This window comes from Camponotus vicinus, unplaced genomic scaffold (assembly GCF_025532165.1).
Source record: "Camponotus vicinus isolate PSW18456_S1 unplaced genomic scaffold, iyCamVici1.0 SCAF_12, whole genome shotgun sequence".
NCBI classification, from domain to species: Eukaryota; Metazoa; Arthropoda; class Insecta; order Hymenoptera; family Formicidae; genus Camponotus; species Camponotus vicinus.
Genome location: NW_028141948.1, coordinates 4,224,492 through 4,250,971, shown reverse-complemented (window position 1 = coordinate 4,250,971; position 26,480 = coordinate 4,224,492). Strand labels below are relative to the sequence as shown.

At 30.9% G+C, this 26,480-nt stretch overlaps 1 protein-coding gene and 1 pseudogene across 2 annotated transcripts in view; both read right to left on the bottom strand.

Moving 5' to 3' along the window:
• LOC145962956 (uncharacterized) overlaps window positions 1–26,480 on the bottom strand; it is a 176,882-nt gene that overhangs the window by 95,391 nt on the left and 55,011 nt on the right. The window lies entirely within an intron of this gene.
• LOC145962989 (uncharacterized) lies at window positions 6,353–7,669 on the bottom strand (annotated as a pseudogene).

Below are 26,480 nucleotides of genomic sequence, written 5' to 3'. Positions count from 1 at the left end.
ACATATATTTCTTCTTAAACATACATCGTGTCGTAAAATTATGTTCTATTCCTTAAACTTTCTTCGTTAATAACTTTTTAATAAACAACGACCGACGGCTAAAACCTTTTGAATATCATTCAGAAGGATGACTTCGACAACATATATCAAGGTCAAAGTCATAGAGTGAAGTTCCCTTTTATGCAGGTTTATCATAAGATCGAATAAGAGCAAAAGTACGAATATGATCAAGATTGCAAAAGCTCGAGAATAATTACTATTCTGATTATGATTGCAAATGTAAGTGTGCTATTGCTAATTATGATTGCGAATGTGTGTATTGTGTATCAATATACGATAGCATTGATATCAGTATAATGTACAATGTCTACTTAATGTCTACTTAATATAGTTCAATCAAGTTAAGATCTTCACCAGTCCATTACAATTAATAAACAAGATAATAGAGGGACAATTTCATTTCGCATAAAAGCTTTCCTTGACATATAGTGTATGTTATATAGAGTGCTGTAAAGAAAAGAGAACTAAAGAAAAGAGTTATATGCAAAAATATATCGAAAAATAAAGCTTCTTCGTATATACATTGATTTGTTTTTAAGAAAAAACACTTTGAAAATTGAAGAATTAATAATGTTATTTTTATACTTTTTCGAGTGATTTTTATGTGTATATATGTGAGCAGAGTCTTATGTTATATGTCCAATTCATCTTGAAAGTGATTAAATAGACATTATGTCCAAATTATATAAAATTGTTGCTTGGGAACCGATCAATATCTTACTGTAATCGGAGCGCGCGCGTATCGCATGAGCTACATATTTTAGAGAAATTGTCTCTAAATTTGAATTTAAGTTTTTCACCTAAACAAGCATGAAATAAAGATAGAAGGCAAAGAAACAAAGTGACATTTTGATAAAAAAACTTGGTTTCTGATTTTCAATATTAGATAAAACCGAGCTGAATTCGATAATATATAATACATAAGATTAAAATTCATTCTTTCCAGAGAGTAAGAGAAATAACTTAAGATAACTCGATTTCGGGATAATTTGCAACTTTACAATTGAGAGAAAATCAATCTTATAATGTCAAAAAAAAATATATGTCAATATGCATTATATAAATAGATTCAACATTCTCATTCATTGAAAACCGAAAAAATAAAAGTAATTTTGACATCTCGCATCTTACATAGAACTTCTTCAGTAATGACTTGAAAATATAGTGACTCTGCTACTATACAATCTACTATATATAAAAGAGAAAAAATAATTGTATGTATATGTTAACATTTAGATCACAAACATACCGCGTACAAAGAATTTTAAAATTACAGTAATTGTGCCAAAATAAGTTCGATTATTAAAATTCTAATAAATATTTTTGTGTCCTGTGATAAAAACATTTTATAACAGTTTGTTGGTCACGTACTTGTATTAGTATGTAGACGTATACATTGTGGTATACATTGTGGCCCGTAGGCACTTAGGACTCCAATTAAAAATGCTTTCGTCAAGGACCAGTAGAAAGGAACTTTTTAAATAGCTTAGAGATCCTCCTCTCATACTGCAACTCGTATTGCAACGAATCGCAAGAACAATAGAGATGAAAAAGCCAGGTCACTCGTTCCTTTGTGTTCTCTTTAATAGTTCGGTGAAGTAATTTGCCCTAATTTGTATTTAAGTAATCTGCAAGATATTCATGCATTGTTACTTCTATTGTTACGCTTCATAATCAAATGATAATCATATTCTTTTCATTGTAGTCTAATTTAACGCTATATAATTATAATATATCGAAAAAAAGAGTGAATAGAGAGAGAGGACCATATATATTTGAAAACGTAAGTGACATGTAACCACAAACAATAATTATAATCTGCGATATATAAAATGAATGATAATATACTATAAACAATAGTTTTTATTAATATTTTGTGTATTAAAAAATGCGCTTAATATATATAAAAATATGTAAAAATATTGTAAAAATTTTTATCATCATGGGAAACGATAAAAATTAAAAATTGATATATTTTTCTCTATACAGAGTGGACCATTTAAGTTGATAATGCGAAATATCTCAAAAACAAAGCGTTGAAGAAAGAAATGTTTTAAATAAAAGTTAATTGACTTTAAGGGGGCCATAAAATGGTGTCATTGGTTTGACCTTGGAAAGTCGTTTGAAGGTCACGTGAAGGTCACCTTCAATTTTTTAAACGGAACTGCCTACTTTTTATTACATATTCTTGCAGCTTATCTTAAGAGCTTTCCAAAACACTATAATTAAGTTAGTTTTCATTAAGTACTTTCCGAGTTATGAGGCTTGAAATCATTTCTTAATTTTACATTAACCGTAAAATATTCATTTTTCGATTATCTTTAATTGTTAATTTCAAATTACATATTTTTTCTTAAATATAACTATGTGTTTTCTTTACACCAATTGATTCCTCTCATTATTTTGTACAGAAAAGTATTAAGATAAGATAATCGAAAAATGAATATTTTACTAGATATTTTTTATTGTTTATGTAAAATTAAGAAATGATTTCAAGCCTCATAACTCGGAAAGTACTTAATGACAACTAACTTAATTATAGTGTTTTGGAAAGCTCTCGAGATAAGCTACAAGAATAAGTAATAAAAAATAGGGGATTCCATTTAAAAAATTGAAGATGACCTTCACGTGACCTTCAAACGACTTTTCAAGGTCAAACCAATGACACCATTTCTTTCTTCAACGCTTCGTTTTTGAGATATTTTGCATTATCAACTTAAATGGTCCATCCTGTATATGCATATACAAAGTATCTTATGAAGATTAAAATGCTCGTGAGCGGATAAAACGCAGTAAATTAAACAGAAAAATCTTTTACCATTTTGCAATAATTTTCGCAATAATTATTGAAATATTAATTAAAAATGATTGGCGAATGAGCGCGTATTTCACGCTAGATCGTGCACAGAGATGAGTGTCACGAAAAAAATTTGATCTCACGTATCATGACTTATCATTTCATTGCCATTCGCCTTTGGTACACCTTATGAGATATTCTGTACATATGTATGCATACAAGACATTTTAAAGATTTATGACTAATTGTAAGTAATATTATATTAATAATATTTATATTTTCTTTCAGAGAGAGAGAGAGAGAGGTTAACGTTTTTCCTTAAATTCCAGATTATCAAACACAATATATATATATATATATATATATATATATATATGTGTGTATAAGATATATATGTATAAGATATATATATATGTATGTATATACAGGGTGAGCCATTTTAATTAACGCACGCAATTATTTCGAAAACAAAGCATTTTAGAGAAAAATGTTTCAGACAAAAGTTGTATGGTTTCGAGGGGGACATAAGATGGTACCATTGGTTTGACCTTGAAGAGTTATTTGAAGGTCACATGAAGGTCACCTTCAATTTCTTAAATGGAACCTACTATTTGTCATTGCATATTCTTGTAGCTTATCTCGAGAGCTTTCCAAAACACTATAATTAAGTACTTTTTTGTTAAGTACTTTTTGAGTTATGAGGCTTGAAATAATTTCTTAATTTTACATAAACCGTAAAATATCTTGTAAAATATTCATTTTTCGATTATCTTACCTTAATACTTTTATGTACAAAATAATGAGAGGAATCAATTGGTGTAAAGAAAACATATAGTTGTTTTTAAGAAAAAATATGGAATTGTTAATTGCAAATTACATATTTTTTCTTCAAAACAACTATGTGTTTTTTTTACACCAGTTGATTCCTCTCATTATTTTGTACGTAAAAGTATTAAGGTAAGATAATCGAAAAATGAATATTTTACAAGATATTTTACGGTTTATGTAAAATTAAGAAATTATTTCAAGCCTCATAACTCAAAAAGTACTTAACGAAAAGGTACTTAATTATAGTGTTTTGGAAAGCTATCGAGATAAGCTACAAGAATATGCAATGACAAATAGTAGGTTCTATTTAAGAAATTGAAGGTGACCTTCATGTGACTTTCAAATAACTCTTCAAGGTCAAACCAATGATACCATCTTATGGCCCCCTCGAAACCAAACAACTTTTGTCTGAAACATTTTTCTCTAAAATGCTTTGTTTCCGAAATAATTGCGTGCGTTAATTAAAATGGCTCACCCTGTATATATATGTATATACACGGTGAGTCATTTTAATCTATAATCCCAATTATCTCGTTGGCAAAGCATGACAGAGAAAAAATTTTCCCACAAAAGTTGTTTGTTTCTTTGAGGGCCATAACATGGTACCATTGGTTTGACCTTGAAGAGTCATTTGAAGGTCATGTGAAGGTCACTTCAATTTTTTTAAATGGAACACCCTATATATTTTTGCACATTCTTATAGCTTATCTCGATAGCTTTCCAAAACACTATAATTAAGTACCTTTTCGTTAAGTACTTTTTGAGTTATGAGGCTTGAAATAATTTCTTAATTTATATAAATCGTAAAATATCTTGTAAAATATTCATTTATCGATTATCATACCTTAATACTTTTATGTACAAAATAATGAGAGGAATCAATTGGTGTAAAGAAAACATAGTTGTTTTTAAGAAAAAATATGGAATTGTTAATTGCAAATTACATATTTTTTCTTCAAAACAACTATGTGTTTTCTTTACACCAATTGATTCCTTTCATTATTTTGTACGTAAAAGTATTAAGGTAAGATAATCGAAAAATGAATATTTTACAAGATATTTTACGGTTTATGTAAAATTAAGAAATTATTTCAAGCTTCATAACTCAAAAAGTATTTAACGAAAAGGTACTTAATTATAGTGTTTTGGAAAGCTATCGAGATAAGCTACAAGAATGTGCAAAAATATATAGAGTGTTCCATTTAAAAAAATTGAAGTGACCTTCACGTGACCTTCAAATGACTCTTTAAGGTCAAACCAATGGTACCATCTTATGGCCCCCAAAGAAACAAACAACTTTTGTGGGAAAATTTTTTCTCTGTCATGCTTTGCCAACGAGATAATTGGGATTATAGATTAAAATGACTCACCGTGTATATATGTATCTATATGTATTTTCTGATATAAAATACAAAATATCTCGTAAGATATGTATACTTTTCGAGCAATACTTTTACACGTAGAATATAAAAGAGAATCGATTTGTATTTAAAAAAGTATATATAGTTTTATTTAAAGAAAAAACAGGTTGACAGAGCGAACCCTTGTTTATCTTATGACAAAATCTCAAATTTAAAAACTTTAAAATATAAAAAGAAGAAATTTGTTATTATCTCTAATATTTACCGAAAAGCATCTTTATAAAACTCGATCCAAACAGCACCAAATCGACTGTTAGATGACTGTCAGTCGGCAGAAAAAGTCTAAAGTCGACTTCAAAGTCAGACTGAATGTCAACTTAAAGTCGACTAACAGCCAACAAATGACTCGACTATAGTCGACTGTCAGTCAGCTAATAAAGTCGACTTAGAAGTCTTTATGGCGATTATAAGTCAATTTTCAGTCAATTTAATGTCATACCATTAACTATTAAATTTTTATTTTAATGTCATTTCTCAAAAACTTGATCGATTTAATGTTCTGTATATTGATACATATAAGATAGAATTTAAAAAAATTAACCGTCAGCGGTTAATCACATGGAGCTCTGAAGCTCCTTGCAAAAGCTAGAGAAGATGTGGCTATATAATAGCGCTCTTTGACCGATAAGCCATGATTCGTGAGAACTGTGTCGCAGTCTTATATTACTGTCTTACAAGGGAAGTGTCACAACTGTCCGGAACCGATTTGATTCTCCTTCAAATATGTTGTTAAATACACAAATCTAAAAGACACGTATTTTTTTATATGTGCGGATTTTGAGTTTTAAGGGGTGAAACACCCCTTTGAAGAAAAACGGTATTTTTCTTTAGGATCGAATATCTGCTAAACTATAACAGGTAAAGAAAAAAAACGTGCAACAAATTTTAATGGCTTGAAGAGTACTTTAAAGTTATATGAACAAAAATTTTTTATTTTTATTTTTATTTTTTTAAACCCCCCCACCACTTAATTTTTTTTTTCAAAATTAAAATTTTTTTACCTAATTTAAAGCTTATTTTTTTCCAAATTCAACCATGTGTAATAAAGTTATGTTACGAAATATCATTTTCGAAAATTAGTTATAAACGCTCCCGTATATACGCTCATCCGTGCTATGTGCGTAAGTAATTACCGTCGAACAATAAGATATATAAAAAATGTTGATGTATAATTTTTATTTATGTTTTCTATGTATTTATAAGTGCGTATTGTACATATTTAGATTAACAAAAATATATTTGCATTTTATATTATTCACTCATTATACACATTACAATAATGATATTCGACAAAAAAATGTTTCAAGCATAATGACTTCTTGCACCAAGAACATCTTACTACTGCTATATTATTGCAACCTTCGATATGACATTTTGTTGAAGTTTCGTCAAAACTAAAGTGTACTGGATTTTCAAATTCGTCTGGTCTTTCATTCGTATAACCACTTTTAAACCACGAATATTTAAATAAGTTTTGATATCGTGGGGATGACAATTGATTATGTATCAAAGATTGTAATTTTATTATATTATTTCGTTCATGTAAATTTATATTACTTTCCAACAGTAAAACCGTATCTGAAAATCTTTTAGCAAAATTTTTCCAAATTCTGAATCCATAAACATCTAATGGTTGTATTTTTCCTGTAGTTCCTTTCGGTATTATCATAGTAGTAATAGTGTAGTATAGTGTTGTAGTGTAGTGTAGTGTAGTAAAGTGTTCCTGGAGGTGTTAAATCCGAAATAGTATTGGGGCAATGTCCAGTCCATGAATCGATAAGAAGAACGCTATTAGGACCAATGTTTGCAAAATAAGCTTCTTCTAACCACAGCTTCTTCTAAAATGATCTGTAAAAAATATAAATGTTAATTTAATAGTTTTTTATGACTCTTATTAAATTGTTAAATGAAATAAGTTTGTTAAAGAAAGAAATTTTAATTATAAAAGGGAAATACCTGATGTCATTTTACCAGATTTCGATGCTTTTACAATAACATTTTCTGGTTTAAATAAATTTTCTTCTACTCTTGGTCCAAATTTACCATTAGCTTCTTTTAATACAATAAATAAAGGTGACAACAAATTGCCATTACAAGATATTATTGGTTGTATCGTATATGAATGGGTTGTTGATGATATGGATTGCACGACACGTTCTATTTTCTTTTCTCCCTGGTTAGACAATGATCTTCCAGAATGAATTTCCAATTGGAAACCACTTTGATCTGAATTGTAAATATTTTCAGATCCAAACTGTTCAATAAGAGGTTTTACTGTTTCCAGAAAATTATCAGCTGATTGTTGCAAATCAACAGAATCTTCTAATGTTCTTCTAGTGACAAACTTCGTAACTTTTCTTGAAACAATTCGGTGAGACTTCTTGAATCTTGCTATCCAACTGTGAGATGCCTTAAATATAGGATTTAAATTTCCTATTTCTTCTTGAGCTTGTAAAGCCCATCTTTTTAGATCAATATCATGAACCATGAATCCTGATTCAACAGCTGCAGTAAATTTATCATGTGTAAATTTGGAGATGTAAGATAATTTTTCTATACGACTTCCACCTGATTGTATTTGTTCTTCCCATCGCCTTAACTGACGTTCAGATGAAACTCTTCTAAATTTACTTTGTACTACTTTTAGAGGACGATTCCTTTTTTTGTCATTTTCATCAGTGTCCCGATGTCGCCAATATTCAACAGCTCGTCTTTTATAAGAACTATCAAAATTTGTATCATCATTTGAACAATGAGGATGAGAATTTAAATTATCTTCATTCCATGCTTCTTCGTCATCTTCAATTATTTCAAAACTATGTAATTTATAAGGTTCTTCATAATCGAGATATATTTCTTCCGTTACTTCCAACCCATTATAATGAAAAACACCATCCAGCAATATTTTTTTTATGTTTTCCTTTAATTCCACTTCTGCTTCAGTTACTGGCGTTTCTGTTAGATATATTGAATTTATTGATACCAATAAAAGTCTAACAACGTTAAGCGGATAATCATATTCAAAGATGTTAAATTGTGCTTTCTATTGCAATAGAAAAACAGTTTACACAGATATTATTACAACGAAAAGACTACACTGACTGTGAGAATTATGCTGCTACATGAACAATTTATATTAACTTATCAGAAACACGTAAACACATAATCTTATGATTCATTTTAATGTAAGATATAAATTTGTTTATGCCAAATATTGCGACATGTATTTATTCGCAAAGATTCAATTGTAAAAATTATAACTTATCTGGAACACGTATATATAATCTTATCTGGAACACGTACATATAATCTTATCTTATTCATTTAACGTAAGATATAAAATTTGTTTATTGCAACATGTATTCGCAAGATTCAATTGTAAAATAATTTTATTATAGGTAGATAAATTTAGAAAAAAATTGTTTTTAATTTTCATAGAAGAAATTAAATATTAAAGAAATAATAAGAGAGCTGGGGGTATATTTAAAAAAATTCTTATTAATAATATTTAAAAATCTTTTTAAAAATCTAAATATACACAATACGCACTTATAAATACATAGAAAACATAAATAAAAATTATACATCAACATTTTTTATATATCTTATTGTTCGACGGTAATTACTTACGCACATAGCACGGATGAGCGTATATACGGGAGCGTTTATAACTAATTTTCGAAAATGATATTTCGTAACATAACTTTATTACACATGGTTGAATTTGGAAAAAAATAAGCTTTAAATTAGGTAAAAAAATTTTAATTTTGAAAAAAAAAATTAAGTGGTGGGGGGTTTAAAAAAATAAAAATAAAAATAAAAAATTTTTGTTCATATAACTTTAAAGTACTCTTCAAGCCATTAAAATTTGTTGCACGTTTTTTTTCTTTACCTGTTATAGTTTAGCAGATATTCGATCCTAAAGAAAAATACCGTTTTTCTTCAAAGGGGTGTTTCACCCCTTAAAACTCAAAATCCGCACATATAAAAAAATACGTGTCTTTTAGATTTGTGTATTTAACAACATATTTGAAGGAGAATCAAATCGGTTCCGGACAGTTGTGACACTTCCCTTGTTAGATAAATCCCATTTTCGAGTTAGGCGTTTTCCTTTTCGCCACCTAGCGGCGAGGCGTGAAGCTCGTGGAACTATATAAATATTTCTATTTATCCATTGAATATCTTTGGTAGCTACTTAATGAATATACACTCACACACAAAAAAACGGGCCACTAAATTTTAGCAAAATTTTTTAACATCTTTCAATAGCAACAAATCAGCAAAAAATCACTGTATTAATATGAAATAAAACTCAAATTAAACAGTCCTCTTAAAAACTAAAAAAAACAAAATTTGAGTTACAAAAAATGTTTTACAAAATAACAAATGCTGAATATAGACTTTGAGAAATAGAAAACAAATTCTTTTTTGAACTGCTGCATTGCTCAGGAAAATCGGCTCCCTGGTGCAAATACTTTAATTATATAATATTGTTACATATCATACAATTAAAGAATAATGAAATTAAATCAATCAAGTCTTTGAAAATGCCTAATTTAATTGAAAATGCCTAATTTAATCGACTTTTCGCTTTGCCGAAAGGCAACTTTTAATTTTCTGAAAATGGTCGACCTTAAGTCGACTCATAGTCGATAGTTAAAGTCGACAATAAACCATACTAGAAATAGTTAACTAAACGTCGACTTAAAAAGACGACTTCAAGTTGACTAAAAAGTGTCGACTATCAGTCGGCAAATAGCCATTCGTGCTGTGTGGGGATATATATTATTCTGTAAATATATAGAGATAATGAAATTATTATTGCATATGCATAAACATTGTATACATTAAGTAAAAGAAGATACTACAATAGATATCTGCATTTTTCATACATTCCACTCTTGTCTGTCTGAATTACATTATACATTTAATATATATTTAATATATATTTACAGAAAGATTTATTGATAATAAGTCGTCTGTTTATAATTTTGGTGTTCCAGATAATTAGAGATCGCCTCACAGACAATTCCTCCGTACACACCGCATATATACAAAGCGGAAGTACTATGGTTCATCCTTTTCACCCTCGGCAGTAACTAAAAGCTTGATTGGCTGAAAAGCTTAATTTCCTGATATTGTCCGAAGCTTGATAGCTAATCACAGGGCCCAGCCACGACATCCATTTGTTTTACGGCGCGACGTGCCATCCAATTTTCTTCACGTACATACGATCGATTTCCCATCTCGCTACCTTACTACCACATTTTATATCTTTTGGTGCGTTTGTCACTTCATTATATAATATCTCATCGTTTAAAGTATCCCAACAAATGTTTTTTTTAATTAAATGCATAATTATATTAATCAAAGAGATCGATATTTTTTAGCTCAAATATCAAAAATAATAGTTGTTTAATAATTAACTAAAGTCTAAATAAAAAATTCTTCATAAACTAATATATTTAAAAAGAGTAAATATCAAGAGTGTATAAATTTCAATTAATTTAAGACTTAATTGCAAAGATATATAACAATTGAGATATATAGCAATATAATAAAAAATATGCAAATAATTAAAAAAGTCACAACTAATGATAAGCTTTTTTCCATATGGTTGCTAAATTTAATAGTTCATAAAAACTCGATTACAAAATTCGGCAAACGAGTTGACTAAAAGAATATCCACTGATTAAACATACAATAATTCTACTGCAAAAGAAGATCTGTCTATATTAGATTATTTTTAACATCACGCAAAATCGAATTGAGTTTTTCCACAAGATTATTTATGTTGGATAATCGCTTGTCTATTTTAAAGTTAGCGCCACTAAGGCCCTTCATTAGGGATAGCCGAGTAATTAAGTACAGATGGCAACGCATAGAAAGTCCCAAACCTTCTTATTGTTCTTAGTACTGTTTATTTTATGTTCTTTTTCGTTGTATAACTCTCCATGTGCACAGCCTTTTTAGACTCAGTCACTTTTATGTATTAATCTATAATAAAGACATGTATAATTCGTTGCACTCAACCACGCTCTGTTAGTTAAACATTTCCCTACATTTTATAAATTAGCATTCTCTTTAATTATTAAAATACATATGAAAATAAATATTTGAAAATGTAGAAATTACAATAAAAAATTCAAAAAAATAACAAAATTAAATGCAATAATAATTTTGGTATAAATAATATTCTTTTTACTATGCACATGCTATAGATTTTTTTAGTAATTAACTTATTTTTATCCTTTCGATCCACTTAATCTTATTTTTAATTTATTCTTTTCTCTTTCTCGTTCTCTCTCTCTCTCTCTCTCTCTCTCTCTCTCTCTCTCTCTTTCTTTGATTATACAATATAAACTTATTAAGATTAACAATTATAATAAATGCAATAATAGTTTTCTAATGTGATGGATTCAATAACATAATAAAAAATAAAAATTTTTAGAACACGAGGGAGATGAGATTTTTACTAATTTTTTTTCTATTCTAAAAACATAAAAATTGTAAAATATATATCATGAAAAGAATATTAATTTTTGAGATTAAATATATTCTCTCCTATTTTCTTAAGACGCTTTATTCTCGTTACTTGAGATATCATCTTTTCAAATATATATGATCTCTTTTTGCAACGCTAAAATTGGATGAGGTTACACCATTTTCATTGGTTCGATCTTATCCGATCGAACAACCGTGCGATGAACTTACACGAATATTTAAAATAATGACCTAATATTCAAATAATATTTACAAACAAGATTGGAAGGAGAAATATTTTACTTTTATATATAAATATATGTACAATATAATATCATTTTATATATATATATATATATATATATATATATATATATAATTATAGGAATTAACAAAATTCAAAACTCAAAAAGAAAAACAAACTTTTTGAAAAATTCCGAAATCTTATATTAATCCGTCAAGTAATAAGATTCTGTCGTAAAAATTTAATCTTTCTCTTTCTCTTAGAAAATGTAAAAGTATTAATTTTATAAATTACGTAAGAGTTACAAACAATTTTCTCTCACCGTAACTTATTCTGTACATTTACTTAAAAGAATTTACATAAAAATCGAAATGAAAATAAAAAATCATCAGTTATATTTTCTTCAATCGATTATATTCTTCTATAGGGAATTATATTTATTAATTATATATTAATAGATTTATTAATAGTATGTATTATATAATATATTACATTATATATTATATATAATTATATATTAGCACGTAAAATTTAAATAAAGTTAATTCTTTTCTGATGAATCTTTGTTCAATGTATGCCAATACATTCCTATAATATAATTCATTGTCATATAAAGTTTTTTTTTATTTATGAAAAGTAAAAAATTAATTTAAGGCACTTTATATACAAATACATTAAATTATTTTTCAAAAATGAATTATTTATGAATAATGTTGTACAATTCGTCTGAAATATAATAACAGTCGACGCAAATACAGCGTTTTGTGTTCTCGCGGATTTTATTCTGCCGCTATACAGGGTGGCTGAAAACTTTTCACACATCCGAAGTGTAAAGGTAAATTGGCTCAAATTAAGAAGGAAGGTCTTCTGCTGTTTTGCGATATTTGCATTAATTAACAAAAAATTAATTAAAGAAGATCGGCCAATGCGTGGCTAGAAACGCACTGGCCGGTCTTCTTCAATTAATTTTTCGTTAATTATTGCAAATATCGCAAAACAGCAGAAGACCTTCCTTCTTAATTTGAGCCAATTTACCTTTACACTTCGGATGTGCGAAAAGTTTTCAGCCACCCTGTATAACTGGAAATATCTTTAATTCAAGCCGACATAATCAACGACATTTTTCGTTTTTTATAAGCTTTTCGAATAACTGACGCATCGATAAGATTAGATACTTCACATCGCACTTTGGATCATCATTAATGAACTTTAAGGTATGAGATCTAGTTTTTTTAACTATTCGCTTTAATTATAAAATTGGGTCGTGCAACTACGCGTTTACACCGCATTCGCACACAAATTTTCCCAAGCGAATTCAATTAAAATAATCATTGGATTTCACGCGGAACTGCTGTAATACAGTTAATGAATGTATCATGTTACACTATGCAGTTACAATATTGCATGGAAATTATAATTATAAACAAATGAATAAAAAAACTACATTTCTTTGAAATATATAAACCAATTAAATTATCTTGCAGATAAACGCATCTTTGCTCTTAAATATAAAATTTTCTACAATTATATGATATAAATTACCGGTATTTAAAATAATGATATAGAAAGTTGAGTCAAAGAAATGTTACAAAATGTAAATGAAAGATAAAATTAAAAAAATCCGCTTTAAGGGGATCCTAAAGTCGACTTTTTTACCGACAAGGTGCGAAGAATCAATTCGATCATTAATCTTTTTATTGGCTACACAGATCGATAAATCCTTTTCCACAATTAAAGTACTAAGAATAACGAAGTGCAGGCCCTATAACTTCATACAAGAAACCAAGGAAAGTTACTTATAATTGTGTTAATTACAGTCGTGTTACCGACTTCTTGCATCACGTCGTAACAATATTGCTTTAATATATAAGTTTTGCAGTTTGTCTGTGTAAAAGACACAGCGCTCTCACTTGGGATAACATGAAAGAATAATACAGAAGTAAAAGAAATGATCTCAGAAGCTTGTATAAAAAAATTTTTAATCGAACTGTTTAGTGTACATGCGTGCGCGTACAGAATCGATGTCAAAAGAGTAAAACAGAGCAAAATTAGTTGACGGATAGTATGATAGATGGAACTGCAATCTGTTATTGACTAGAGACCCTATAATAAGAGACCCGACAACTGGCGGAAGTGTTCACAAAATGGCCGCGAATGCCGTGATCATATGGTCATTATATCATCTGTGATATATGGTCTTGTGTCGTACACTGCTATGTCGTGTAAGTAACATGATTTTTTTAACATAAACTTTAAATTTAGACGGGCCATCAGAGCTAAACGCGGATGGTAGTGCATAATTTCAACGAGAATTAAGTTCTCGTTGAAACTTATTTGTGTGCACGGGGCACAAATTTTCTTGGTACGATACCAAGCAAATTTTAAATAATTCTCAATTCGAGAAATTATTTAATTATTATCCCTCTTTTCCCCCCTGTAGTGTTATAGGCGAGAAAAATATCGGGCCGAAAGTCGCTGAATCGGGAATCGAACCCGAGTCTTTCGCTTGCCGGGCGACTGCTCTTACCACTGAGCTATTCAGACCCTTCAACTCGATGACTCGGGTTCGATTCCCGATTCAGAAGATGAGATTTTTGCGATTAAAATGACACCAAACATGACATAAATCGGATCATTTTTAATTAAATATATAATTAAAATTTAATAATTAATTTGATTAAAAATGATCCGATTTATTCATGTTTGGTATCATTTTAATCGCAAAAATCTCATAAATCCATTGCAATTATTTTCAAATCGAAAAAATGCGAAATATAAAAATTTTATTTTCCACAGTAACTTAACATGTATACATATGAAGATAAGAAAGAGTGAGCCTGGCGAGCGAGACTTCGGAACTCTTTCATGTCTCGTCATCTCGCTTGCTCCTTACTCCTTCTCGCTCTCATTTCGAATCGGAGACCTTTCCTTATCTATAACAACTGTTAGGGATTTAAATATATCGTAAAAATTAAAATTTTTATTTCGCACTTCTTCGATTTGAAAATAATTGCAATGAATTAATGAGATTTTTGCGATTAAAATGACACCAAACACGACATAAATCGGTCAATTTGAATGAAATAAATGATCAAATTTTTGATAACATATTTTATTAAAAATTATCCAATTTATGTCGTATTTGGTGTCATTTTAATCACAAAAATCTCATTAATTAATTAAAATTATTTTCAAAGTAATAAAATGCGAATTATGAAAGTTTTATTTTCAATTGTAAGATGATATATAATACGTGAAAGATTATAGATAAAGGGAACCTCGCGAGAGACTTCGGAACTCTTTGATGTTATTCATCTCGCTTGCTCCTTATTTGTTCTCGCTCTCGCTTTTAGCGACTCTTCAACATGGGGGATTTTTCTTTATCTATACATATAAACATCTTATAAAATTAAAACTAAAACTTTTATTTTGCATTTTATCCATTTACAAATATTTGTAATAAATTAATGAGATTTTTGTGATTAAAATGACACCAAATACGACATAAATCGGGTAATATTTAAAATTATTTTATTATATATTTGTTGCGCGAACAGATACTTGCTGTCGCGCTGCCGGTGCTTACGTATGTACACGTAACAAGAAAACAGCGTAAGAACAGTCGACCGTGACGACCGTTACAAGTTACAACGCGTTATAACGTGTCGATTATAGTAATGAAAGTAAAATATATATGTATAGTGCATATTTATTTATTTTATATATAGTGCTCATATAATGGTGTGTAAGTATAATGCCAAACGCTTGCCTCTCTATGGTCAAAGATAACATACTTTATATGTATATATACAGGGTGTATCTTAAAAAGTTCCCACTAAGCAAATAGCGTTATTCCTGATTAAAAACCGAGTCGAAAAGTCCTGAACCATTTTTTTCCATAATGCTTAATAAAGCAGTAATTAATGAGTAAAGTCGCGCCAATCAGCACCGACCTTTAGCCGGCCGTACGTCAGTGAGCCGCGCGCCTGGTAATGTGCGTGAGCGCTCCGCCGCTACGGCGCTATGCCATGCCATTGCTATCGTGCAATATCCTTACGCGTCGTAATAATGCGAAAAACTTTATTTTGCATTAAAAATATCACATTTCTCCCGTCAGAAGCTCTTTCCTTAAAGAAAATTTCGACAAGGAGTAGAACTATCGTCAGAGAACGTGTACTTACATAAAAAAACCTACAATCTTTTCGCTTACAAATTGTTTTAAAATTGTTTCTTGTAAATTCGAAACTTTGTCCTTTTTACATAAAGAATAAACACATTATCTTTTTCTTACTCTATCTTGATACTTATTCTTAATTGAATTGTATCTTAAATTATCTTTTCAGCAATTCTCCCATAAAATTTGTTCTCTGTTATTACCTATTACAGATGACTTTATTACTTTAAAAATCCATTTCTTAAACAGTTTCTACTGTAAAAAATGTAGGATTATTAAAAAAGTATGTAATATAAAACAGAAAACAAGACAAACTTCCTCGTTATCAACATATGAAGATTTGGATAAGCAAAAAAATAAACTGTCTTGTATTAATTTTTAAACAATTCATCTTTTCAGAAATCTTTTTAATACTTAAATCTGATTAATTATTTAATGAATCTTCTTGCAAATAGTGTTGTCCAATTACTCTGAAATAATGAATTTTTCCAAATTTATTATAACAATTACATATCCTAGTAAGTTTATGCTCAAAATAAAAGAAAAATATGTAAAATGTTTAAAAAATAGAGAAAAATTCCTATTGAACTGAGTCAGTTCGTCATTGAATCTCGAACCGACATGAGGCGCACAGCGGTATACTATATTATTAATTGTAAAAAACGCGGAATCTGATGTGCTGTGACGTCGCATAGCATAACTATAGTATATTTAATTGACTATTGGAAGCAGAGCGCTTACTAGACCTCCGCGGGACGCAATTTAGCGTCACCTACGCGTCGAGAACAAATTCGTTTAATGTAACGCGTCACTATCTGTAACATATATTGTTAACATCGCGCTGAAGAAGGATCAAAAGATGATCCGAAACGTACGTTTTTTGTTATTATAATGTGTTTTTTAATAAACTAATACTGAAAAAAGAAAGAAGTGTTGTTGCTTCTCTGCGCTCCAACTACGGCGCGTTGGCTCTTATGCCATTTTCTTTTTAATTTTTTGATTACTTGAGCCAAATCTCTAATTATTAAATATAATTGTTTTTATTAAGAAAGGAATTTTTCTCTATTTTTTAAACATTTTACATATTTTTCTTTTATTTTGAGCATAAACTTACTAGGATATGTAATTGTTATAATAAATTTGGAAAAATTCATTATTTCAGAGTAATTGGACAACACTATTTGCAAGAAGATTCATTAAATAATTAATCAGATTTAAGTATTAAAAAGATTTCTGAAAAGATGAATTGTTTAAAAATTAACACAAGACAGTTTATTTTTTTGCTTATCCAAATCTTCATATGTTGATAACGAGGAAGTTTGTCTTGTTTTCTGTTTTATATTACATACTTTTTTAATAATCCTACATTTTTTACAGTAGAAACTGTTTAAGAAATGGATTTTTAAAGTAATAAAGTCATCTGTAATAGGTAATAACAGAGAACAAATTTTATGGGAGAATTGCTGAAAAGATAATTTAAGATACAATTCAATTAAGAATAAGTATCAAGATAGAGTAAGAAAAAGATAATGTGTTTATTCTTTATGTAAAAAGGACAAAGTTTCGAATTTACAAGAAACAATTTTAAAACAATTTGTAAGCGAAAAGATTGTAGGTTTTTTTATGTAAGTACACGTTCTCTGACGATAGTTCTACTCCTTGTCGAAATTTTCTTTAAGGAAAGAGCTTCTGACGGGAGAAATGTGATATTTTTAATGCAAAATAAAGTTTTTCGCATTATTACGACGCGTAAGGATATTGCACGATAGCAATGGCATGGCATAGCGCCGTAGCGGCGGAGCGCTCACGCACATTACCAGGCGCGCGGCTCACTGACGTACGGCCGGCTAAAGGTCGGTGCTGATTGGCGCGACTTTACTCATTAATTACTGCTTTATTAAGCATTATGGAAAAAAATGGTTCAGGACTTTTCGACTCGGTTTTTAATCAGGAATAACGCTATTTGCTTAGTGGGAACTTTTTAAGATACACCCTGTATATATATATATATATATATATATATATATATTTATAGTAGTTAGTGCCAGAGACGATTTATTCGTGAGCTAACTGCTTTTAAAAGTATTTGTCTCAGAGGCGATGTATTCGTGTGCTGGTTTTTAAAAATATTTTATACCAGATACGGTTTGCATGAGCGCTGTGGTAATTAAAAAATATTTGTCCCAGAGGCGATCTATTTGTGTGCTGGTTTTTAAAAATATTTTATACCAGATGCGGTTTACATGAGCGCTATGGTAATTAAAAAATATTTATTCTAGAGGCGATCTATTCGTGTGCTGGTTTTTAAAAATATTTTATACCAGATGCGGTTTGTATGAGCGCTATGGTAATTAAAAAAAATTTATTCTAGAGGCGATCTATTCGTGTGCTGGCTTTTAAAAATATTTTATACCAAATGCAGTTTGCATGAGCGCTGTGGTAATTAAAAAATATTTGTCCCAGAGGCGATCTATTCGTGTGCTGGTTTTTAAAAATATTTTATACCAGATGCGGTTTGCATGAGCGCTGTGATAATTAAAAAATATTTATCCCAGAGGCGATCTATTCGTGTGCTGGTTTTTAAAAATATTTTATACCCGATGCGGTTTATATGAGCGCTGTGATAATTAAAAAATATATATCCCAGAGGCGATCTATTCGTGTGCTGGTTTTTAAAAATATTTTATACCCGATGCGGTTTATATGAGCGCTGTGATAATTAAAAAATATTTATCCCAGAGGCGATCTAAAAAAATCTCAATGTAAAGATTATCTTCGTTAATTAAAATTGGAGAGACGAAAAAGGTATATTGCATCTCACAAGAATGGGCGACAGATGGGCCTACTCTATATTCAGAAATTGTAAATTGAAAAAATGAATAAATTCATTATTCTATTCATATTCGCGATGAGATAAATATATAATGTAATGTAAATGTTTGTAAATTGATATTACAAGTATATAAACATTTGCATATACAACAATTATATATATAATATATTTACATATATATAATATATTTAATATATATATATATATATATATATATATATTTTATACATATATAAAATATATTACATATATGCATGCATATACAGGGTGTCAGGCAATTTTTGACCTTCACGAAGTAAGAAGGTAGATTGGCTCAAATTAAGAAGGAAGGTACTATACTATTTTGCGATATTCGCAATAATTTACGAAAAATTAATTAAAGAAGATCGGCCAATGCGCGTGGCTAGAAGCACACGACGGCGAAGGCGGTCTGACTGTAACATAATGGCGGCGCGCGGCGAAGCGGTGATTGGGGAGGGGAGGAGCGATGAGTGTGTAAGCGCGTGGCGAAGGCTTCTCCCCTTCCCAATCATCGCTTCGCCGCGCGCCGCCATTATGTTACAGTCAGACCGCCTTCGCCATCGTGTGCTTCGAGCCACGCGCATTGGTCGATCTTTTTTAATTAATTTTTCGTTAATTATTGCGAATATCGCAAAATAGTATAATAGCTTCCTTCTTAATTTGAGCCAATCTACCTTCACACTTCGGGACTGTCAAAATTTCCCTGCCACCCTGTATAAATCAATAAAAATATGATATTATCTCATTTCAATATATTGAACGCAATGCAAAAGATTGCATTTTCTATTATATTATGCATGTTTCAATAATAATGTCGGTAATGGTGGAATTAAAAATGTCAATATTATCAATATTATCAACATTTTTAGTTACGTTTAGATGGGGGCGCTAATCCGGTCGGAGTTCGCCCATCGCTTTAGGATCCCCTTAAAGAAAGAACAATGCATTTGAAATTTATATTTCATTTACGTAATTAATAGATAGTTACCCATATAGTACCCATATAGATACATGTGTATATATGTAATTTGTATAATTGGAGAAAGTTTTTTGTATGTGAAAGCAAAGATATATGTATCAAAAGACACATGCAAAATAATTTCAAAAAAATGCGATATTAAATTTTGGATATTTTACAATATATAAGAATACCGAAATATGTGTATGTATACATATAAATACATGTAATTATTTGCATTTTGTGTATCAAGCATGTAAATTATGCATCTAAATCTAATTGTATTATAAACAATTATGCTATTAGGAGCAATTAAATCCGTTTAAGCTAGCACGGCCACTTTAGCACATTCGAACAAACTTATACATAAATTTAATACTCTTTTGTTACTAATTTATTGATCAATTCTTGAATTTGTTGCTCGAGCCTCAGAGAGAATAATGGCTGTACTAATTTAAAGTTAAATATGTATTAGCATAGCTATAAAAAATTATAACGGAACACCTTTTCTAACGCCACGGATCGGCTCGCCTATATCAGAATAGAAAAAGAAGCTGCATGATTACATTGTTAGTATGGTTTTATTCAGTAAGGTGGTATAAAGTTGGATTAGTGTGTACAATCTGAATATGGAGCTAGAGAATACGAACTGATTATATACAAGGTGGGCGCATATAAGTCTGGACATAGATGCGAAGTGGACACGGGAGCCCGTATCAGAATTTAAAGCTAAAGAACGCAGATATACAAAATGGGCGTATACACAAATCTGGACGTGAAATTTAACTTCGACGGATATAGTGGTCGGGAGAATAGATAGCCATGAAAACAGCAGTTAATGAAAGCTCAGCAGTTAATGACAGCAGTTAATAAAAAACAACTGTTGACAGAAATTGTAATAATGGCTATTAACGGGCGCCGTGAAAACGGCGGTTGACAAGTGCGGGATTGAGTCTTCAAAAAGGCTGATTTTAGTCGACCAGTCCATTGACTAATTCAGTAGATCCCCAATATTATAAGACAAGAATGCCGTGCCTGACAAAGCGAGAGAAGAGGGGGACTTTCCCCGCGCAGTGGCCGAAGCCCCGCTGACTGCGCCGAGGAGTCGATTTCCGACGCGAACAAGAAAATTGAAAATGAGACGGGACGCTCGACCGAAGATTGGAATTCCCTGGACCGGAAGGCTAATAGACACGGGAGTTCGTATTAGTATTGCCACATGAAGAAATAAAAAATCCCATTATTTTATCCTTAAATCAGGCAGAAAATCCCGAAACGACTTTCAAAACTGATCCTAAGGCCCAGTTCTATAGCCGTTAGTTAATTTAAACTATTGGTTAAGTGTGCATAGTAGATTGATTAATTCTGACCAATCGTACCTAATGACAAATATGATTGGTCAAATCCAATGAAATTATCAATCGATTAAGCTAATCGGGAATTGTGAAACTGGGCTTAAGCCTAATATTATATGAGTGGCGCCCGTTTGACCACTTTAATATTAACCACGGTCTCAACTGACCACATTAATATTGACCACGGTCCTGATTGAACACGGTCTCGATTGACCACAGTTCTTACGCACACTAAGGTCTATAATTATACAATTCTACATGGGTTTGCAACTTTCCACACATATCGACCCGTGTCTTCAGTGCGAAACAAGGTCAATTTTGTCCAACATAGGTTTATTTTCAATTTAAAGACAGCAGATCAATATCAACATGGTCTATCGAGACCGTGGCCAATATCAACGTGATTATTGGGATCGTGCTCAATCGCAACATAGTCAATTGTGACTGTGGTTAATATCAGCCGTGGTCAATCGCAACATGGTTACTATATTGTGATCAATGGGGACCGTGATTAATTGGGACCGTGATCAATTGGGACCGTGATCAATCGCAATGTGGTCAATATTAACATGGTCAATATCAACGTAGTCAATATCAACGTGGTCAATTGGGGTCGTGATCAATATTAACGTGATTAAACGGGACGCTCCCATATTATATACATCGCGCGACAAATATTGTCGGACGAGACTATTGCCTGATAGAGCTTTCGACAGCAAATGAAACATTCGGCATGCTTGTCGCATGAAAGCTTGTCTGCAATGGCAGTAAACGTAGAACTGTAAGAAATAAGAGTAAAAATGAATTAATTATAGTTGATTATTCTTATCACATTCAACTGTGATTAGTCAATATTTTACCTCTAATACCTACGCTTATTGCCTACTGCCATTATAGATAAGCCTTAATATTAACCTGAGGGCGCGTTCAGACCTTGGCAAAAAAGCAGAAAGTAGAAAAACAGAAGTCAATCAAAACTCGCGCTGGTAGTAAGCATATATAAACAATATATTAAAAAGGGGTAAAAAATAAAAACTATGACTACAGCGCGAATTCTGATTGGCTTCTGTTTTTCTGCTTTCTGTTTTTCTGTTAAGATCTGAACGCACCCTACAATTAAACAGCCGTTTCCTATCCTCCCATATCCTTAATATTAATACTTTCGTAATTTATAGATAATTTATATTAAAAATGTTTTATTTGTTGATATAATTACAAATTAACTAATAAATTTTAACCTCATAGCAATAATAAATAAAAATAATTGAAAAAATAAGAAACACTATAATAAATAAAAGGATAATAAACACTATAATTAAAGAATAAAACATGGAAAAAGGTACACTATGATTGGAAAGTAAATGTTAAAAAGAAAAATAATTTTATTTTGAAACTAAACATATTTTATTTATAACATTTATAATAATATTGCACATTTATTCAAAACAACAAATTATTATTATATTGTTTTGCTGTAATATATTTTTATAATAATAATCAAAATTTAAAAATAATTTAATCATATGTCCATAATTTCTTTTTAAAAATGAGAAAAAGTTATTACAATTATTAATTAAAAACTTTTATACTTCTTCGTCATCACTTAAGGAGGGACATATACCCAGACTAGTCAAAAAAATTGATTTTTCAATTTTTGCATTTTCTTATAGTATGATAGTTAAGAATATATTTATGTTAAGAATATATTTCTATAGTTAAAAGTCGAAATTAAAAAAAATAAAACAGTTATAGCGTTTTAAAGAGGTAGGCGTTCAGTTTCACGGTTGGCGGTGGGCAAACATTATATGACAAGGCGCCGTAGCACCTGCATCTGTTTTCTTTTCGCTAAAGTAAAAGTTAAAAACGGTAGTAATGGGTTTGTGCCAGAAGAAACAAATATTGAATATAAAATATTGAACTTCATTTCATGGCAACATCTGAGTGTGAAATATAAACATTGTGATGATAGATATAACATTCAAAGCAGAAAGTACACATAGATTCGGATTTAAAATTTAAAATCACTATTGCAAATCAATTCATACAAGCAATGAACATCGCTGCAGGACCAAATGTGCATCAATATGCTTTTGCTTTCGCGCCGAATAATAAAAGCGGAGCACATCGCTTAAGACATAACGAAGGAGGCAATATTATGTCGTAGACAAGCCAGGCTTGATAGAGGCTGCTATGTCTGCAGAGGACTCACTATATAGTTCTAGAGTAAATGATTCCATATAAGTCAAAAAAATCACTGATATATTGTTTAAAAATATATTTAAAACTTTAAACGCGTTTTTTTCGAAACTGTTTTCAAAATCAGTAACTAAAATATCTCGAGAACCACTGAATAAATCGGATTCTGTTCAGATTTCTAATCGGATTCGACTGTTTTTTACTTATTCAGCATGAAATTACGTGGTTTTTATGGTAAGTTTGTAACGATGCGTCTAAAACGCATCACCCCAACAATTCCCGGCCATTCCACCGACCGGAAGCTGCCGCCCGACGACCACCCGTCGGGCAAGGGCAGGGACGCAGTGCGCTCACAATTTTAAAACCGTTAAAATTCGTCGGCCGAAGATCGCCGAGAAACGACGAACGGCCCCGACGATACGCCGGGTAGACGGCCCCTGTCGGCAACCCCATCACCGCTCGGAAGGGTTGTACTGTCTGCGCCGACACATGCGAGCCACCCCGTATAAAAGGGGCTGTCGTCGGCCAGAAAAGACACTTCGTCTCACGCGGGTTTCGCAAAAGAACGACAACTCCGAATCCTCTCTCGCTAGTACAGCGCAGAGCCATCCAGAACCGTACCCGAATCCCACAGGTACCGAGAAAAGAGACGAAAAGGTGGAGGGCTACTCCACCCCATCGCTCTCAAAGGTATCTCCTAACTTACAACCAGGCTGCCGATCGGACCGGAGGGAGAACTCCAGTTCCGCCGAGCGTTCTCGACCCGCCAGCCGACACCGTTCCTTCCACCGCCTGAGTATCTTAAAACGTCCCGGGGTGGAGAGAAAGTCGCCTCCGACGAGTGTTCTCGTGAGATACTCCCGTCCTCTCGAATCAATCCATATCCGAGCATCTTACACCGCGATCTTGGAAAACCAGGCGCACGCGACCCCCCTGAAGAAGACTTGTTCAGCCCACGCATAAATACATCGGTAATAATACGAAAACCACGACCACACACAGCAAACCGATTCCGATTGATTGTCTGACGCGCGAATAAATTTGTAACAAAAGTATCGCGAACATACCGAACCGGCGTCGATTAAATTGTCACGATTAATTGGCAAGCACGCAGATAAATTCATTATAAAAGATTTCGAACACAGCGAGCAAATCACTTGTAATCACTTGTCACGCGTACGAATTTAAAGCCCGGCGAACAACTGACGGCCGTGCCAGACAAAAACCGTGCGTCAACACGCGCAAAAACCGAAAGCGGGAAACCCGTTACACATCGGGAACGCCAACAAAAACCCGAACGTCGATTTATAAAACCGAACATTGGTTAATAGCAATTAATTCGAATATCGCATACACACACACACGCACACACACACATATCGCACACATACCAACTCACACATTGTAAAATACAATTACATTCAATAAATATACACGCACATTTCAGTAGATTCGTGACGTTTCTCTCTCTAACCTGACACAAGAACTCCTGATCCCGGCGAGCTGTATCGCGACCGGAAACGCAACGTTACAAGTTTTTTTTACACCTCTTTTTTTATAATCAAAAAATAATTTATTTTTTAAGCAAAATTCACCTTATATTCAAATGAACGCAATTTTTTAAATATTGCGAATTTTTAAAATCGGCTACGATAAAAACTAGATTTATCCATATATTTTAAGAATCAATTGATTTTTTTGTTTCAATTGAACCATATAGGTGGCACATTGATTACCGCAAAGCGCAATAGCAGCAGATACGTCTGACACGAGCAGTGATATCTGCCATACTTTTTAAAGAACTAATTAATAAGTTAATTTTTAATAAGTTAAAATAAGTTAATTTTAATAAAAATTTAACATTATACTAATATAATAATATATGTAATAAATTGATAAAATTCTCGTTTCGATAATTCTAATACTTTCTGAGAAAAAAATTCATGAATATAAGATTATTTTTGGTCTCTGAATGTATGTCCTCCCTTAATGCATTATTTATCTCCTTGTCATGATTGTACATTGATTTATTGTATAAGACTTGGTGCTTGTAACAATAAACTGATAGCAAGTGCTAACTGCTCTTTTGGAAAATTACAACAATAGTTTCTATTTTTAATCGATTTCTCCGATCTGTTAAAATTAATTTTACATTAGAAAAACTCTTTCAATACTAGCGCTAGAGTGGTGATGATGGATAGGTAATATTAATATTTTTTTACGAAATTGCATAATTTAAGTTAAAGCAGAGACCCGTCTACTTTTTTAAGCATACTAATTTTTTCCAGCAGTCATTAACAGACAATGATTGAATATCAAATTCATCTTAGTTTACATAAGTTGATCAAATGAAAGCTTGTTAACTGTCTCCATTCCAAATCAATAGTAATCATCTTCTTTTATTAATAACGAAAAAGAGGATACATGTGTGTAATTGAGGAAAGGGTTTTTACCTAGAAAATTTCAAAATTTATAAAATTTAAAGTTGTAATAAAGTTTTTCGAGGTTTTTTGAGTTTCTGTAAGAGTAATTGCCGATAAATTTAATTAGCACTTTCCAAAAAACGAAACAATCCGAGCGAAACGTTTTTAATTTTTCAAGATCTAATGAACAATTAGATATTTTTGTGAAAATTTTACCTCCTAAATATATTTCTTCGAGGGATAGAAAATTTGTTGGATTTCTGAACACTTTCAATGAGTTTTTTCTAAATAATCTGGTTTTATATAACATTCAAATGATTCTGTATAAGATTTTTATGCGAGAACATTGAATATGAGAATTGAAGTTTCTCTACATTTCTCGATTTAGATCTTTAAAAAAAAGACAAAATTAATTCAAGAAAACTCAAGTATAAATAAGTAATTGGATCATGGAATCTATCTAGAATTTATCTTGAATAATTCAATTTTTCAGAAAATATTTAATCTTGATAGAAAAAATTTCAGAGCATTATAATATTCAATAAGTCTATTAACTATCGGTAATAAAGATAACCAGCGAGTTTTTGAGCTGGATGTAATGTTTTTAAAGGCTTTAATTCTGCAAATTTTTGAAACTTCATAAAGGCTTTGGTTCCTTTAAGACTAATATTTGGATAATTATAAATA